General features: G+C 50.3%; 1 pseudogene; it reads right to left on the reverse strand.

Annotated features, from left to right (window-relative positions):
* Positions 1-5145: 5145 nt before the first annotated feature.
* Positions 5146-7856, reverse strand: LOC129647357 (mitochondrial carrier homolog 1-like; annotated as a pseudogene).
* Positions 7857-17892: the final 10036 nt, after the last annotated feature.

Raw genomic sequence — 17892 nt, forward strand, 5'->3', positions numbered from 1 at the left:
TCCCCCTTCCTGCAACAGGCGTGCTAAGTCGCTTCAGTCATGTCCGACTCTTTTGTGGCCCCATGGACTGTAGCCCTCCAGGCTCCTCTGTCCATGGGATTTCCCAGGCAAGAATGCTGGAACAGGTTGCCATTTCCTACTCCAGGGGATCTTCCCAACCCAAGGATCAAACTCGCATCTCTTACATCTCCTGCATTGGCAGATGGATTCTTTACCACTAGCACCACCTGGGAAGCCCCTTATAACCCCCACCTTCTCAAATTCCTTGATGGTAGCCTGTTCCTCCTGTCCCCCAGACAGGCGATATTATTTTATTGTCACCACTCTCCAAAGGACAGGCAGTGTTACAGGGTCCCCTTTAGCTTGATCGTTGGCATCTGTAAACGGAACTCACCCATGGTGGTTGCAAGGCCCAGGCCCTGTAGGTCACCCACATGCACCTTATTGGGTATGGACGAAGTAGAAACCAGAAAGGGACAGGGAGGCAGCCTTCTGCTCTGTAAATACGAGTGCATTTGTTTCACTGTTTGGCCTTCATGTCCGTCAGTGGTTCGTATTTCCCTTTGGAACTTGGATGGATTCCCATGAATAAGGGTACATTCAACACCAGTATCAGCTAAAGCCAGAAGAATCTGTTTATTGATGTGGGATAAAGAAATAGTTCAACAGGTGGCCTCCACTTGCCTCCTGTAGCTGGCACCAAGGACCAAGCTTGACCCCACACCGATGTCTAGAAATCGGGGTACCCACCCCTGTTCTTCATGTTCCCACAGCAATGGGACACAGGGGTGTGCTTCTTCCCCTTTTACTCATGCTATTAGGGGAGTAAACTAGTTTTGTTTGGGTAATGCTTCTCATAGGGTGAAAAGGACTGAATTAGGGTGTTTATCCATATTCTCCTTAGAGGGTCCCAGCTAATACAGTTACTGAACCACACTTGGGTCCACTTGCCCAAGGGCAGTAAAGCCAGTCTTCTGACACCAGGATGTGGTAAAGGCAAGTGCAGTGTTTACAGCGGGGTGCCAAGCAAGAAATCCAGGGCAGCTGATGCTCAAGAGACCCAAACTCCCCAACGGCTATTAAGGAAAGATTTTTAAAGACCGGGTGAGGGAGAGGGTTGTGATCAGTGCATGGACATTCTTCTGACTGGTTGGTGGTAAGGTAATCAAGAGTTAACATCAGCTTTCTGGTTCCAACTGATCTGGGGTCTATGTGCTTATGGGCAACATACAGAACTTCTTCCACCCTGTGGGCTTTCAGTATCTGCAAAACAGCTCAAAAGATGGGGCTCAGTATATTATCTCTAGCCCTAGAGGATGAGCTAAAGGCCCTTGACTTTGTTTTATGGATAAACGATTATTGTTTTGTCTTGCTTGACTCTTTTCCTTTGTTTCTGCATTTTCTCAACTTTCCTGATTAAATTTATCCTTTGGAACTTGGGAAAGCGTAGGAGGCTAAAGTTTTTCTACAAACAAGAGGCAGGGGAAGTGCATGCTGGGGTTCTTCTGTCCTGGGAAGGCCCCATAGCGTCCTGCTCACTTACGATACTAAGTGTTGTCATAATTGTGTGCGAGAAATTCTAGTTGGGCCCCTCTCTCAGTTGCCTCACTTTTTGCTTTTTTCTCTTTGGCTTTATCTACCCACCTACTTCCCTTATGTCAGACCTTTTCAGATTCACTCAGATCAGCTGCCACAGCTGCTGCCATCTGAATGTGTTGATTAACCATGGGGCCAAAGCTGAAACCACGGTCCAGTACCAAGTTCCTGCAGCGGACTGCAGGATACGATCCTTCATGCTTGCTGTAGATAACTTGGAAATTAGGAGCATAGATGGCACATTTCACTTCCAACCCCCTCACTATTTCCTGTGTGTCTTCCATAGAGACCCATCTTAAAGGTGAAGGTTACACATCCCCCTCATGTGGCCAAGCCAGGTGTATACCTGCAGGTACCCCTTCAATCCAGTTGGCGAGGCAACCCTGGCTTTCTCTCAGCCCAGCTGCACACGAACGTTGCCAGAGGGCAGCCTGCACCGCTGTTGTTCAGTCGCTCAGTCATGTCCGACTCTCTGTGACCCAAGGGACTGCAGCACGCCGGGCTTGCCTGTCCTTCACTATCTTCTGGAGTTTGCTCAAACTCATGTCCATTGAGTCAGTAATGCCATCCAAACATTTCATCCTCAGTCGCCCCTTTCTCCTCCTGCCCTCAATCTTTCCCAGAATCAGGGTCTTTTCCAATGAGTCAGTTCTTCGCATCAGGTGGCCAAAGTATTGGAGCTTCAGCTTCAGGATCAGCCCTTCCAATGAATATTCAGGGCTGATTTCCTTTAGGATTGACTGGTTTGATCTCTTGCTGTCCAAAGGACTCTCAAGAGTCTTCTCCAGCACCACAGTTCGAAAGCATCAGTTCTTCAGTGCTCAGTCTTCTTGATGGCCCAGCTCTCACATCCATACATGACTACTGGAAAAACCACAGCTTTGACTAGATGGACCTTTGTAGGCAAAATGATGTCTCTGCTTTTAAATTCGCTCTCTAGGTTTGCCATAGCTTTCCTTCCAAGAAACAAGCATCTTTTAATTTCATGGCTGCAGTCACCATCTGCTATGATTTTGGAGTTCAGAAAAATAAAATCTGCCACTGTTTCCATTTTTCTCCCTTCTATTTGCCATGAAGTGGTCTTTATTTTTCAGCCACACGTCACAGCTTGTGGGGTCTCATTTCCCCAACCAAGGATTGAACTCAGTGAAAATGCTGAATCCTAAGCAGTAGACCATCAGGGAACTCCTGCTTGGGTTTTAGTTTGAATCAGAGGTCATTGTCAGGTCTCCTTCCTATATAATTATGTCCTCATCTTCTGATGAGTGTTTATCCCAAGAATCCCACCTCTTGGGGTTCCAGTTCTCTCTTTCACTTCTGTGTGCTTCCCTTGTTGTATTTTCTTTGGTAAAACATCTGAGGTGGGGAAACAGTGAGGTGTCTGGACGTCCCTCTCTAAAGCCTGCGCCTCTTTCATCGTCTCTCGTACCCTGCTGAGCTGCAGTGCCTCTTCTGTGCTAATCCTCAGGGCACACAGTAAAAGCCATGCAAAGCTGATAGCTAGCTCACTTTCCTTTTTCCACTTTTGCTTTCCCACCGCTTGGGTTAATACTCCTCGTAAGCCCTCTGGCATTTTCCTGGCACCCTGTGCTCACTCACTGGCCTGGAAGCATTCCACAAACCTCACCAGGTCACCCTGTGTGGGAGTAGCTTGCCAGCCTGGGATTCCCCCACCAACAACAGGCTCCCTCACCCCAGCACCCCTACACTACCCCTTTGCCCATTTCTGTGTCGTTTTCAGTCTCCTAGCTGGTTTGCCAATTGTTGGCTACAGGAGGTAACAAAAACCAAACTGAGAAGTATCTTTTTTTTTTTTTTGGCCCTGCCTCAAGGCTTGCAGAATCTTAGCTCCCCGACCAGGAGTCAAACCCAGGGCTATGGCATTGAAAGTGTCGAGTCCTAACCACTGGACCTCCAGGGAAGTCCCTGAGAATCAGGTATCCTGAGATCAAAAAAACAAGGCAGGCCGCTGCATATAATCGGTAGATCGGTTTATTCTAGGGTCTCTTCCTCACAGGGTGGGGACAGACAATGAAACAGAAACATTTGCAGCCGCAGTATTCACTGCTGAGGGCCCACTGGGGACAGCTTTCTGGTTAACCTAGGGTGTGGGGTAGATGCTTGGAAACAGGAACTTTTTCTAAAAGTTACCCATGTATAAACCCAAGTCAAGGTTTATAAGTGGGTAGCTAGTCTCATGGGTACCAGGAATAGTCAGCAAAGGTTTCATCACTGTTTGGAGACTAACAGAGCATAGAACCACACGAGCCTAACAATTATTAAACAGCATCTATTACTACAAAGCCTTTGATGACAGAGAAGTGATGCGCCACACAGTACATTCCTGGCTAGGGTCAGTGGAAGGAAGGACAGGAGAAGCTGAATGGGCCCAAGATGGTGTCAGTTATGCTAACAGTCATACAGTTATACCATGACAATTATCATGTTACCGAAAGAGTGCGGGATCTGGCTGCTCGCTGCTCAAAAGCCAATAAACAAGCCGAGTTGGCGGAAAGGAAAGTTTGTTTTATTTCAGATGCTGGCAACTGGGACCAGGGGTGAGAGGCGGAAGTCTATTCAAAGGCCGACTCCCACCACTGGCAGCCAGTGGCAAGAGGTTTATAGACAGAAGTATAAGTGAAGTCATTCAGTCGTGTCAGACTCTTTGCAACCCCATGGACTGTGGCCTACCAGGCTCCTCCATCTATGGGATTTTCCAGGCAAGAGTACTTTATAGACAGAAGGAAGGGGCTACCTGCAGAAACAGCACAGTCAGCTCTGACAGTCACCTTCATATCGGTCATCAGTGGTCTGACCAGTGAGGTCTTGATTGTTTTAGGGACAGTTAATCTTCAGTTCCAGGGTTGGTTTGTTTCCCTTTCTTTGAGGCCATTCTCGGAATTGTGGCCGCTCATGTGGTGGGTAAAGTGGTACATTCTGGTCATCATGTAGTTAACTTCTCCACCTGGGGTTTCAGTATCTATAAGACAGCTCACAGGATATGACTCAGAATATTACGTATAGCCACTGAGCAGGAACTAAAGATTCTTGACTATGCTTAATGACTACATTATTACTGTTTGGTCTCCTTTGTTTTTCACATGTTCTCATTTCTTTGATTGAATTTTTTCTTTTTTTTTTTCCCAAATCACCACCAATGCATTTATTTGAGGGAGAAAGGGTCAGATCTTATTAGGTACTTTAAACTGGATACGACTAGAGACATTGATCTGCCTAACATCTGAGTGTTCACGATTGCACAGGTAACCATATCCTGCACGTGAGGCATCACCATGGGACATCACCCAACCTTGGCCAGGATTGGGTGGGGGCGAGGGAGGGAATACATTCTGAGCAGTCATACAATTTCCCATTTAGAATGTGCTGTCTTCTCAGACAAGTAGTGTTGAGAAAAACAAAGATAGGCTCCTAGCCAAGGCCTAGACGTGATGGCCCTGGTGAAAGGGGATCACATCCTATTTACAAAGCAAGAGGGTGAAGCTCCCAGCTGAGCTGCACAATGAGAGCAGGGGGTGACTTGAAGGGTGTGAGTTGGGGCTGGGACCTGAACTCAGAGCCTCTGCCCATGCAACGTGGGCCTCCACAAGCCTGTCTCTGGCCCCCTGCACGAGGCAGACTCGGGAAATCTGCAGAGTAAGAGTAATGGGGGAAATCTGCCCCCATTCCCCAGCTCCACCCCACCTTCCCTGGGTCTAAGAGTGCCCAGTCCACTGGACACAGCCTCACCCCCACCCAGTCCCTGCTTCTGGACAGACGCATGGGAAATATGGAAACTGACGCCCAGCCGTGCTAGAGCACCTGTAGGTGATTCTGGGGTGGTCGTCTGACAGGTGCCCCAAGATGATCAGACCTCACCCGCGGTAGCCACGCTGAGACAGTGTGGTTTTGCTTTTTTAGGTGATTCAGCTTACTCCAGGGCAACCCACGCTCCTGATGACACCTGGAGGAAAAGCAGGCTGGAGCCTCGGAAGAGCTGGCCCAGCACACTCAGGTACTTCCAGAGGTGGATCCAAGATTTGAATACTGGGGACTAAGGAGGGAGCCCAGCCTGCAGCCCGCAGTCCTTCCTGGCCAAGAAATCACCAACCAGCAGGAAGGAGGAGGTCAGCAGGCTCACTGCAATCCCCATCACAAATTTGGTGTCAGCCCAGATGGCCAGCGCCTGGCTGAACTGGGAACCTAGATTCTGGTTGTTCCCCAGCCCCCCGCCCCCCCAGGGTGTCACTCACGCTGTCATCCACTAGGTAGGCACTGATAAAGTGGGCCAGCAGGTTACAGCCCCACAAGAAAATCTCCCAGGAGGTGGGGGTTTAAGCACATAAAGAATCCCAGCAGGCCCTCTTCTTTAAAAATCTTCCCAGTGGAGGTCAGCACACCACTGGACTTGGCCTCCCATCCCACAAACTGGACTATGCAGCGCGCCGAGACGACTTGCAGGGGGAGGGCCAGCATGCGCAACCACCCATGGCATCATCATAGCGTAGGAGGTCTCCTTCACCACCTTCTTCAGAGACATCTTCATGTCATCCTTGTTGGAAACCTGCTGGATCTCATCTGGTACCTTCTTCCTGCTGCCCTGGGTCACTGTGGAGAGGGCATTGGACGTCAGCCTGGGGGTTCAGGCTAGGAGCAGCCCTGTCTTTCCATCCACTCACACAATGTGCTTGGCGTGCGAGGTAGACGACCTTCCTCCCCAGCACATTGGTACCAGTGGTGGGGGGCCTTGTCTCATGACCCACCTGGATGAGCAGCAGTCACGCCCAATGGTGACTGAGCGCCATCACTTCTGCACCCAGCACCATGAAAAGAGCCCCAGTGGGCAGGGCGTTGTCCCCAGAGCCCAAGTCCCCAGATGCGCCGTCCATCCTGTGGGTGGAGGGCTGCGCTGCAGGCTGAGGTGGGCACAGAGGTGCAGGCTGTGGATCCCTGAGCCCAGGCCTCGGCTCCCGCCGCCCCATGGCGAGCTCGGGCTCCAGCTCTGGCTCTTGCCGTCCCCGCGGCACCGCCGGGAGCCTAAACTTATTCTTTGAACAAGTTGTCCACAGACAAAAGGCAGGCAGAGGACCTGGGGGGTAAGGACCATAGCACCCTATTCCCTTTCAGTGATTCAGTCCAGTTCAGTTCAGTTCAGTTGCTCAGTCGTGTCTGACTCTTTGCGACCCCATGAATTGCAGCACGCCAGGCCTCCCTATCCATCACCAACTCCCGGAGTTCACTCAAGCTCACATCCATCAAGTCGGTGATGCCATCCAGCCATCTCATCCTCTGTCATCCCCTTCTCCTCCTGCCCCCAATCCCTCCCAGCATCAGGGTCTTTTCCAATGAGTCAACTCTTTGCATCAGGTGGCCAAAGTATTGGAGTTTCAGCTTCAGCATCAGTCCTTCCAATGAACACCCAGGACTGATCTCCTTTAGAATGGACTTGTTGGATCTCCTTGCAGTCCAAGGGACTCTCAAGAGTCTTCTCCAACACCACAGTTCAAAAGCATCAATTCTTTGGCGCTCAGCTTTCTTCCCAGTCCAACTCTCACATCCATACATGACCACTGGAAAAACATAGCCTTGACTAGATGGACCTTTGTTGGCAAAGTAATGTCTCTGCTTTTTAATATGCTATCTAGGTTGGTCATAACTTTCCTTCCAAGGAGTAAGCATCTTTTAATTTCATGGCTGCAATCACCATCTGCAGTGATTTTGGAGCCCAAGAAATAAAGTCTGACACTGTTTCTACTGTTTCCCCATCTATTTCCCATGAAGTGATGGGACCAGATGCCATGATCTTAGACTTTCAGTGATCATCCCAGCTCAAATGATCAGTTAAAGTAGCCAGTTGCCATCCCAATCTTAAGTCTGAAATTTAAAACTTACTTGAATACAGTGTTGAACAATCTGAAGCCTGGCTGTCTCTCAAGACTGTGAGAAGAACCCTTCCCAGGATTGATGTGCATTAACAGAGCTAACTCATTTCTCATGCATAGCCCCACAGTCTCTACAGTTCAGTTCAGTCGCTCAGTTGTGTCCGAATCTTTGCGACCCCATGGACCACAGCACGCCAGGCTTCCCTGTCCATCACCAACTTCCAGAGCTTGCTCAAACTTATGTCCATCGAGTCAGTGATGCCATCCAAGCATCTCATCCTCTGTCCTCCCCTTCTCCTCCTGCCTTCAATCCTTCTAAGACATTGGACAGGAAAACAAGTTGGACATGCTCATGAAATTTCTTGCTCTCACCTCTATCATGTCTGATCCTTAAATTCATTTTTATGATGGAGTATAGTAAGTATTTCTGTTTCTACAGCTTCAGGGGAGAAAAGACAGGTCCTCCCCATCTTTCTGAGGCTTGTTTTTATAGAAGTTGAGATTTTCATTCTTAGGGCCAGGCACTGGAATTTTGTTAGTTAATGCAGTGAGAAAGAGAAGGGTTGAGGAGGCCAAGTTCTAGAGCAAGAGAAGAAAAAAAAATTGTCTAATTACCATCATTTAACCGTACTGGAATCTAGAGTATTGGTTGTTTTCTACAATATTTTAGTTTGAGGTCAGAAATATCTTCTTAGAAAATGGAGTTCTTATTTCTTGCTCTCCTCAGTGTGCGTGCGTGCGTGTGTATGTGTGTGTGTGAGCGTGTGTGTGTGTGTGTGTGTGTGTGTGTGTGTGTGACGGGGCAGGGTGATTTTCAAGAAGAAAAGAGGAAGAAGATGCCTTCAACCCACTGTCTTGAAAAGACAAACTTGGAGTACTTCCTCCCACCACAGGACTTTGCATATGCATTCCCTCTGCCTGGAATACACTCCACCCTCATGCCTGGGTAACCATGTCAGGAAAACCCCTATCTTCCCAGGGAATTTCCTCCATGCCAAGTAATTCTCTGTGATACCAACTAGAATTATGCCCTAGAATTCAACTGCATTCTGACACTATCACCCCAGAGATATATTCTACAGGCTAAAGGCTCAGTCCCATAAGACTGCCACTCTCCACACACTTCAGAGGCTAGTCTGACCAGCCGTCTACACATCAACAGTTCCAATGACCCCCTCCTAGGGTTCGATCCATTTGTTAGAGTGGCTCACAGAACTCAGGGAAGCACTTACTTACCTTTAGCAGTTTATTAAAGGTTATGACAAAGGATACAGATGAACAGCCGGATGAAGAGACACATAGTATGAGGTCTGGAAAGGTCTCCAGCACGGGAGCCTCTGCCCTGTGGCACTGGGGAGTGCCACCCTCCCACAACATGGATGTGTTGGCTCATCTAGAAGCCCCCCAAAACCCATGCTCTGGGGATCTTTATGTGGACATAATCAATTACTAACCTCCATCTCAAGCCCTCTCCCCTGGAGAAGTTGGCATGGGGTGTGTGTGTGTGTGTGTGTGTGTGAAAATTCCAAGCTTATAATCATGGTTGGTCTTCCTGGTGACCAGCCCCCAGCCAGGATCCCAGCCCCCCACCCCCACAAGTGACTACAATAAAATGAAAGATGCTCCTAGTGTTCAGTCAGGAAACTACAAGCTTATATAGGAACTCTGTGCCAGGAGCCAGGGGTGGATATCAATATCGATATATAATTATTATCTCACAATGACCTTTTTCATCCTGAGTTTCAACTTAAGCATCACATCCTCAAAAGACCTTCCTGATCCCACAGATGGAGCATCCTCTCTAGCTACCCCCCTGCACAGTTCCATGAACCCCTTCTCCACAGCCCCCTTTACAGTCATATTCTAATATTTACTTGTGATTTCTTAGCATCTCTTCCTTAGTTGGCTATATGCTCCCTGAGAGCTGGCTGTGTCTCTTTTTCTCCTATTTTCACAGAACGTGGTGTTTGTTGAGCAGATGATGGGAAGATGCTAGAAGGTGGGATCTACCCTCACTCCCTGACCTCCTTGGGGTAGAGAGAAGGGTCCCAGGGAGTTGGCAGCCCTGAGTCCCTGGCTTGTCACAATCTTTCTTGTGACCTTTGCTTTATTTGTTTATTTTGGGCCATGCTGGGTCTTTGTTGCTGCTCTGGGCTTTCTCTAGTGCCAGTGAGCCGGCTGTGGTGTGCGGGCTTCGTTGTGGTGTGCGGGCTTCGTTGTGGTGTGCGGGCTTCTCATTGCGGTGGCTTCTCTTTGCGAGCACAGGCTCTGGGGTACATGGGCTTCAGCAGGTGTGGACAAATGGGCTTAGTTGCTCTGCAGCATGTGGAATCTTTGTGGATCAGGGATCAAACCCGTGTCTCCTACATTAGCAGATGGATCCTTAGCCTTCCTTGTGATCTTGAGCTAAATAATTGTCTGTGTCTAAAGCATGTGCCCTCAAAGCCTACATTCTGTTTGGTAGGTTCAGGAGAACTGCAGTACCAACCTTGGCTCCAGGCAACATTCCGACAGCAACTCCTGCCACCTCTCAGCCTCAGTTTCCCCAGATGCAATGACAAGGTGTTGAAGGAGGCCACAGGTCCCCCCGCTTCCTCCTGTTAGGACTTTCTGGTCTTCCTTAGCCCCGGGGCCCTCTCCCACAGCCCCTAGTCAGCACATCTACCCTGATGTCCTCTGTCCCCTCTGCTGGGTCTGGCCCAGCCATCCTCAGCCAGGATGTGGCACACACTTGAATTTTCACATGCAGGAAGGTGATGGGAAGGCCTGGGAAGAACTTGGCTTCCCACGCACCAGGCGCTGGCTCTTGGTGCATGGCTTCGCTCAGCTCACCATACCCGAGATGGGGTTATCTGGTGCTTTCTGTTTTGCAGGGGAAAGGTAAAGAGTGTGCCCAAGGTCTGCTGCTAGGAAGGGACGGAACCAGGGTCCCAGGATCCAGCAGCCCCTCTGCTGCTCACTGTCCGAGGCAGGACACCCCGGGCAAGTTCCCTTTCTCAGGGGCCCTCTGGAGCTCTCCCACAGAAACTCTCGATCTATCTCATTACCCTTACTTCCCCTAAGGGGACTGGGAACTTGGATGAAACGCGACTTCAGTTGCTGGTGTCTCCTCCCAACACCCTGCCAGGTCACAAGGTTCCGGGCCAAGACCCTCCAGGTGGCATTGGAGGGGTGGCAGTGTCTGGAATCAGCTGCCGCTTGTTGCTGGGATGGAGGGTAACACCACCTGCTGACCCGATCTAGTGGGGAAGGACCCAAGGATCTCAGGAGGGGAGAAAGTGAAAGCGCTTCATGATACATTTCAGTTCAATGCCATCCCTATTGGCTGGCCCACTGTGGGTTTACTGGGAAACTGTGGTCAACACCACAGACCCAGACTTTGCCTTCCAGAAACCCTGGTAGAAAAAACCCAGTGAGGTTTATTCAAGCTGACCTTCCTCCAGCAACCTGGGGACCAAGGAAGGTCATTCAGAGGAAGTGATGTGAGCCAAGGGTGAGTGGGAAACGAAGTGGGAGGGCACGAAGGAGGATGCACACTGAGGAACTGACAATAAAAAAAAAAAAGTGTCGAGTGGCAGCCTGGGAGGCCCCAGGAGAGTTTGGCTTCTGATCCAAAAGCTTTGGGGACAAGTCCCTGCTTGAGGGACAATGGAATGAGGAGTGATGCGCTGTGAACTGTATTTTAAGATCACAGAGGAGGTGTGGGACATGGCTTGGTAGGCAGGGAGGGACACTCAGGGGGCTGCAGATGCTGGTGCTCCAAGGAGGCAGGAGGGAAGCCCTGCCCTGCTGGTCGGCAGATGGCAGGGGGAGGCAGAAGGAAGCGGGACGGAGCCCAGGGAGCCTGGGTTAAGCCTTCCCATCTGAACAGGGTTGCCTTCAGCTCTAGTCAGTCTCAGGGGCAGGGGGCTGGGGCCGTTGGGGTGGGAAGGGAGTGTGCCAGCCTGTGCCAGACTTGCCTCCCAGCCCTGCTGTCTGGGAGCTGCTGATGGTGCCGTTGTGCCCAGACTGCCTCTGGTTGACCCCTGATGTGGCCCCACTTCTGAACTTTCCAGAATAATGAGGGCTTGAGTCCCAGGGCGGTCCGGGCTGCCATCTCTGCCCCCAGGTGGGGCTTTGGTTCCAGAGCATGTGTGCTGTGTGCAACACAGAGCCTCTTCCACTTCCTTCTGAACAAGCCAGGGGCGGTGAATTATTAGGAGAGAGGATTCTTCTGTCCTAGCACGTGATTCCAGGCATGGGGGCCAGGGGGCTCCAGAGAGCAAAGTGAGACCTAGAGACCCCAGAGAGAGTGGAAAAGGGGTGGTGGGTCTCCTTCCATCTTTCCTGACACCCTGCCTGCCCTGAGCTCCCGGGGCTGTGGCTCCTCAGGCAGAAGTCTTCAGAAATCTCCGCCAAGGCTTCATTCCCACTGCGGCTGTCTTCTGAGCCTGAATCTCCAGTCTGACCTTGAGCTCCAGGTATATGTACAGCCCACCTGACATCTCCCCTGATGTTCCCCTGAAGGTCCTCACACTCAGCGCCTTCCCGAAACCCGTTCCTCCATGCCCCTCCCCCTCCGCAGTGAATGGCACCTCTGAACGGCGGGGTGCCCAGGCCAGGGGTCTTCCTTCTCCCAGGACTCCGCCCCCTCTCTGCAGCTGCCACTTCGACCCAGGTGCCTTCAGTCTTGCCGCTGCCTCCAGCCTCACCTCTTCCTCAGCACTGTCCTGCCATCTGCCCTTTAAATGCTACCTTCTGGACTTCTTTGGTGGTCCAGAGTAAGAATCCACTTGCCAATTCAGGGGACATGGGTTTGATCCCTGGTTCAGGAAGATTCCACCTGCTGCAGAGCAACTATCCTCATGGCCCTTTGGGTGAAGTCTGAACTCCCAATGACCCAGCTCTTCTGGGCCCTGACAACTCTGCAACCTCATCTCTTGCCCTCCCTTTCCAGAACTCCCCCTTCAGCCACTTCGAAGCGCTTGCACTCCATCAATCCTGAAATACCCCCTAGCTTCCCCAGGCCTTTTGCACCTGCTGGGAAAGCTCCTCCCCATGTTCACGCAGGATCACCTCTATTCCCCCATCAGATCCCAGCCTTCACACTCCATTTCTAGGGAGGCCTTCCTGATGACCAAGTTGGTTAGGAGTGCCTGTCCTAGCAACGGTTCTTTCATTCAGCAAAGATTTACTGCTTGTTTAGATGAGCTAATCCCTGTCCCAGTCGTTTTGAATACATCCAGAAACAATCCCAACCACCATCCATGCCTTTAGTAGAGCTCACATTCAAATGGGGTTGGGGATGGGTGAGACAGACCATAAACAATACAAAGTGAATAAGCAATTGATCCAGTGTGGGTGAAGGCAATGGGTGCCATGAAGAAAATGGAGTAAGGGAAGCGGGAGGTAGAAGGGAGGTGGGGTGACTGCAGTCCTCACTGGAGATGGTAACCTTTGAGTGAAGACTTTGTCAACAACCTCCAGCCAAAGACCACCAGGAAGACAGGAAAATTATCACCTTGGGTTTCTGACTCGTAGTGAGGGACAGCACCCTCCATGGGGAGCATGGGGACCATGGGGCCACTCACAGAGTGTTAGAAAGGCCTTACTCTAGGATTTGGACTTCAGTTAGATGATTTAGGAGGGCTCCAGGAAGCAGGACTTTCCTATGGATTGGATGCTGTCAAGAGCGGGGGCAATTCTATGACTGGGGATCTTATGAACCTTAATGAGGAGGGAAGACCAGCCCCAGGATACTGCTATCATTAGCATGACACAGTTTTCCTTATGAACTGTAGGGGGATGGCCGTAACAGATTACCACAAACTTGGTGGCTTAACAGAAATTTACTCTCACAGTTCCAGAGGCCAGAAGTTTGCTATCAAGATGTTGGCAGGGTTGGTTCTTCTGGAGGCTCTGTTTCATGCCTCACTCCTTACTTCTGGTGGCTGATGGCAGCCCTTGGTGTTCCTGGGCTTCCAGATGCATCATTCCAGTCTCTGCCTTCTTCTTCACAAGTTTCCCCTCTGTGTCTCAATGTCTTTCCCTGTCTTTTACAAGGACATTTACCATTGGACCTAGGCCCACTCTTATCTAAGATGATTGCATATCAAGATGCTTACCGTAATTACATCTGCAAAGACTCTTATTCCAAATAAGGTCACATTCTGAGTTCCAAGTGGACGTACCTTTTGGGATCACGAGTCAACCCACTACAGGGATGGCTGGTCCTTTTAGTGGTTTGGATGTAATGTCCTGAAAATACCAATTAAGTCTAACCGTTCCATTGTATCATTTAGGATCTCTATTGCCTTATTTTCTGTCCAGAAGATCTGTCCATTGATGTGAGGTGTTAAAGTCTCCTCCTATCACTGTTTTCCCATCAGTTTCAACCTTTATGTCTTAGTATTTTAGATATTTGGGTGCTTCTGTATTAGGTACCTATATGTTGAGTGTAAAATCCTTTTCTTGTATTGATCCTTTTACCATTATGCACTGTCCTTCCTTATCTTTCCTTAGCAGCCTTTGCTTTAAAGTCTGTTTTGTCTGACTTGAGTATTGCAACCCCAGCTTTCATTTGTTTGCATGGAATATCCTTTTCCATCCCTTCACTTTCAGTCTGTGTGGGCCCTAAGGTGGGTCTCCTGTAGGTAGCATTATTCCTAGGCTCCTGTTTTTTCATCCTGTCTGCCACTCTGTCCTTTGATTGGAGCATTCAGTCCACTGACATTTAAGGTAATTATTCCTTTTTGTAGTTTGGATAACGTTCAGGTTTTGTGTGTTCAGACATGATGGTCTTGACCCATCATGGTCACAGAGTGGTCTTGTCTGGACACTGATGTTCCATGAACTGTTTATGTGCAGGAGGAGAATACCAAGGCCCAGCTCTGGGAGCCAGGTCAGCCACTGGAGGCCAGGGCCTGCTGTCCTCTTGTTCAACTTGAAGGCAATGAAGGAGGGAGCCATCTGGGGGCAGAGTTCCAGACACAAGGGCAGGATGGGAGTGTGCCTTGAAGGGCCAGTCAGTCCCTGGGGTGGCTGCGGCAGAGGGAGCACGGGGGAGAAACGTAGGGGGACAGAGAGGCAACGGGAGGGGCTGCAGAGCAGTGTGCACAGTGGCTCTTAACACTGCAGGAAATAAGGGGCCTCGGGAATGCTCTGAGCAGTGATGGAGTCCAGTCAACACCAGGACTGGAGTCATCAGCAGGCATGGTTTTGATGGAGCGTTAGGACAAAAGCCTGACTGAAGTGGATTTGAGTGCGAGTGGAGGAGAGTGAAGACACAAGACAAGACAATTCTTTCCAGAAGTTGTACTGAAAAGTGGAGTAGAGAAACAGGAAGTCGCTGGTGAGAAAGTGGAATCAAGAGGTTTTTTGCTTTGTTTCTCTTTAAGAGCAGTGACGGTGCATTTGAACGCTGCTGGGAAAAGTCTGGCGGAGACACCGTCTTGACGGTGTCAGTTGGAGAGGGCATAACCGGAGGGGAGGGAAGACGGGCTCCAAGTGCAGGCAGTGGCCTGGCTGTGGAGGAAGACCACGGTAACGAGGAGAGGGCTGGGCTGCGGTGGCTGAGGCCGGCCGGCCGGCTGGGAGACTTCATCAGCAGAGGCTCTCTGTGGAAAGCCTCCCTCCACATGTCAGCGGCACTTCCTGTCAGTAACCTTGCCCCCAGGCCACGAGTGCAGTAACAGTGTCTGCAGGGGCCTTTAGACACCCCGCCTGGCCCAGGCGTGGAGACAGCACTTGAAGCTCCACAGACCCCAAAGGGGACAAGAGATGGAGACATAAGGGTAGGAAATTGACAAAGAGAAAAACCAGAAAGGGATCAAAATTCAACCCAGTCTCCCACAGACTTTAGGCACAGGCAGGGGCCGCAACCTGAGTCAGGAGCTACCCTGTGCTGTTCACAGCCCGAAGCATCAGGGCCAGGTCTGAACTGCTAAGAAATTCACTTGTCAAGCTGAGCACTCTCTGCGAGCCTCAAGTTCCCAGCTATAAAGGGGGGAACACCACCAACCTCCTCTTGGGTCTTCTGGGAGAATTTAGGGGTTATAAAACACATAAGAGTACCATTAGGGTGCCCGACAAGGAGCCAGATTTGTTTTCCTTCTCCCCGCTCACCTCCCACCCTGAGGGACCATCCTACATCTTCACACCGGTTCCTACAGGAGCTCCGAGAATGGGAGCAGGGCCCCGCCTGCTGGCTGACTCTGGAACTGCTCCTCTGCCCCGGTTCAGAGGTAGAAGACTGCACATCCAATTCTTCCAGCAATCTCTTTCCATGGCAGCAGACACCATGCAAATTCGGTAGGTGAGCACTCAGGCCTTCTTACCACCTCCACCATCACGGGGCAGGGGCTTTAATCCACCCTGACCCCCTTTATTCCTGCAGCTGCCCCTGCCTGGAGTGCCCCCACCTCCATCTGGAAATGTCAGAGGTCCGAAGATTTCTACGACCCTCACCTCTTAGCGCCCCCTCACTCTCACAGAGAGAACTACTGGGGAACTTTCCCCACATTCTCTCAACATTTGGACTTAACCTCTAGATTGGCTCAACTGTGTGGACAGAACTGAAACACCTGTCTCCCCTGCTTTGAGACTCACCTGAGGGCAGGAACTGCCTCATTCATCTGTTATTTTCTAACACCACAATCCCATCAATCACTGCCCTTCCTGAAACCTCCCCAAGGAAGTCTCCCCACTCTGGGTGGGGAGGGTGTGTGTCTGTGATATCTCTAGATTTTTCCCGTATTTATGTCTTCACACATTTTTTTTCTTACGGGAAAAAAAGTCCTTCACTGGCTTCCTTACACCTTCAAATTCCCCAGCAAAGCTCACAGCATGCGACCTGGCCTCTGTCTTCCTGATTCCTCCCTCCTGCTGAGTAGTCATCCCCTCATCCATCTTCCATGCATCTCTCACTGGTTCCTCTCCCTGGAGAACCACAGCTCACACTCCTCCATGCAGCAAATCCCTACTTATCATCAATGCTCAGCGCAAATGTCATCTCCCGAGAGGCCTCCCTGACACCCCAGTCTCGCTCATCTCTGCTGTCCTCACCCCGTCTATCCCTCAGTTGAAGCTCTCAGCACCTGAGCAGCAGCACCGTAAGTGTGCCTGTTTCCCTCTAGAAGGCAGGCCTCTAGCAGGCAGGGGTAGTGCCCTGCCGTATGCCCAACTCACACGTGTTCAATCCATGTTAGCTGAAGTCTCCACTGCCATCGTTTGCTCACAAGCAAAATGAGGGATCCAGCCAGGATCTCACAAACCCTTCTGACTAAAAATTCTGAGTTGATAACGACAAGCATATCTTAGGCATGCAGTTACCAAGCAGTTGCTCTTGAGCTGTGATCAACCTGTTGTTTTCTGCCAAAAGGTCCTTCTCCATGGGGTTCACCACCCTCTCCCATCCTGGGGAGGTAAACAGGAGTCATCCCCTCCCTTCTCAGCAGAGGGCCCATTAGGGGCATAGGACGCTGGGGAACCAACAGTCAGTCGCTTCTCATCTCTGCATCCCTCACCAGCGCAGTGCTCACCCAAGCAATTGAGACCATCTGCCGATCCTGGTGGTGAACAGGAGATTTACCCCCCCAGTCATCGGCTAGAGCTGTTAGGGGCGAGAGGCAGCTAAGCCCCTTCCTGCAGTATTCCCCTTAGAGGGGCACTAAAACAGGATTGGAATAATCAGAAATCTGGGTGCCAGGGAAGCCAGGTTTCCATACCATGCTTCTATTTGCTGTGTAACCACCAAATTCAGCCATTCCTGCTTCCACTAAAGTCAAACGGACCTTGGAAAAGAAAGACAGAGCTTCACAGGCTTGGATATTCTCTACTGAGCCTTCTTTGAGACACAAATTGAAGTTTTACTCTGCAACTCAAATTCTGAAACCAAATAACACATGGCATAATCTCTTACCAGAAGGATTTTATTACCTAAAATACATCTAAATCCTTCATTATACCTTCTAGTAAGTTGTCCAGTTTGGGAAAAACTTTTCAATTTCCAAACATCTGCTGCTGCTGCTGTTAAGTCACTTCAGTCGTGTCCAACTCTGTGCGACCCCATAGACGGCAGCCCACCAGGCTCCCCCGTTCCTGGGGTTCTCCAGGCAAGAACACTGGAGTGGGTTGCCATTTCCTTCTCCAATGCGTGAAAGTGAAAAGTGAAGTCGCCCAGTCGTCTAGCTCCAGTCTATAGAGCCCGGTGGCAAGCTGACTATGGCTCGTATACCCTTCCCCTTACCTCATCCCAGAGGCCGTGTTAACCTGTGCTCAGGCTCTGGAGTCAGAATCCAGTTCCAATCCTGACTTCACTACATGAAATCAGAAGGAAGTTTATCTCTGAGCCTGTTTTCTCATCTGTAAAACAGGGATAAAAACAGTATTCCTTAGGGCTATTAAAATTAAATAAATGCTGCAGATGGTTGCTTAACAG

Source organism: Bubalus kerabau, chromosome 3 (genome assembly GCF_029407905.1).
Source record: "Bubalus kerabau isolate K-KA32 ecotype Philippines breed swamp buffalo chromosome 3, PCC_UOA_SB_1v2, whole genome shotgun sequence".
NCBI classification, from domain to species: Eukaryota; Metazoa; Chordata; class Mammalia; order Artiodactyla; family Bovidae; genus Bubalus; species Bubalus kerabau.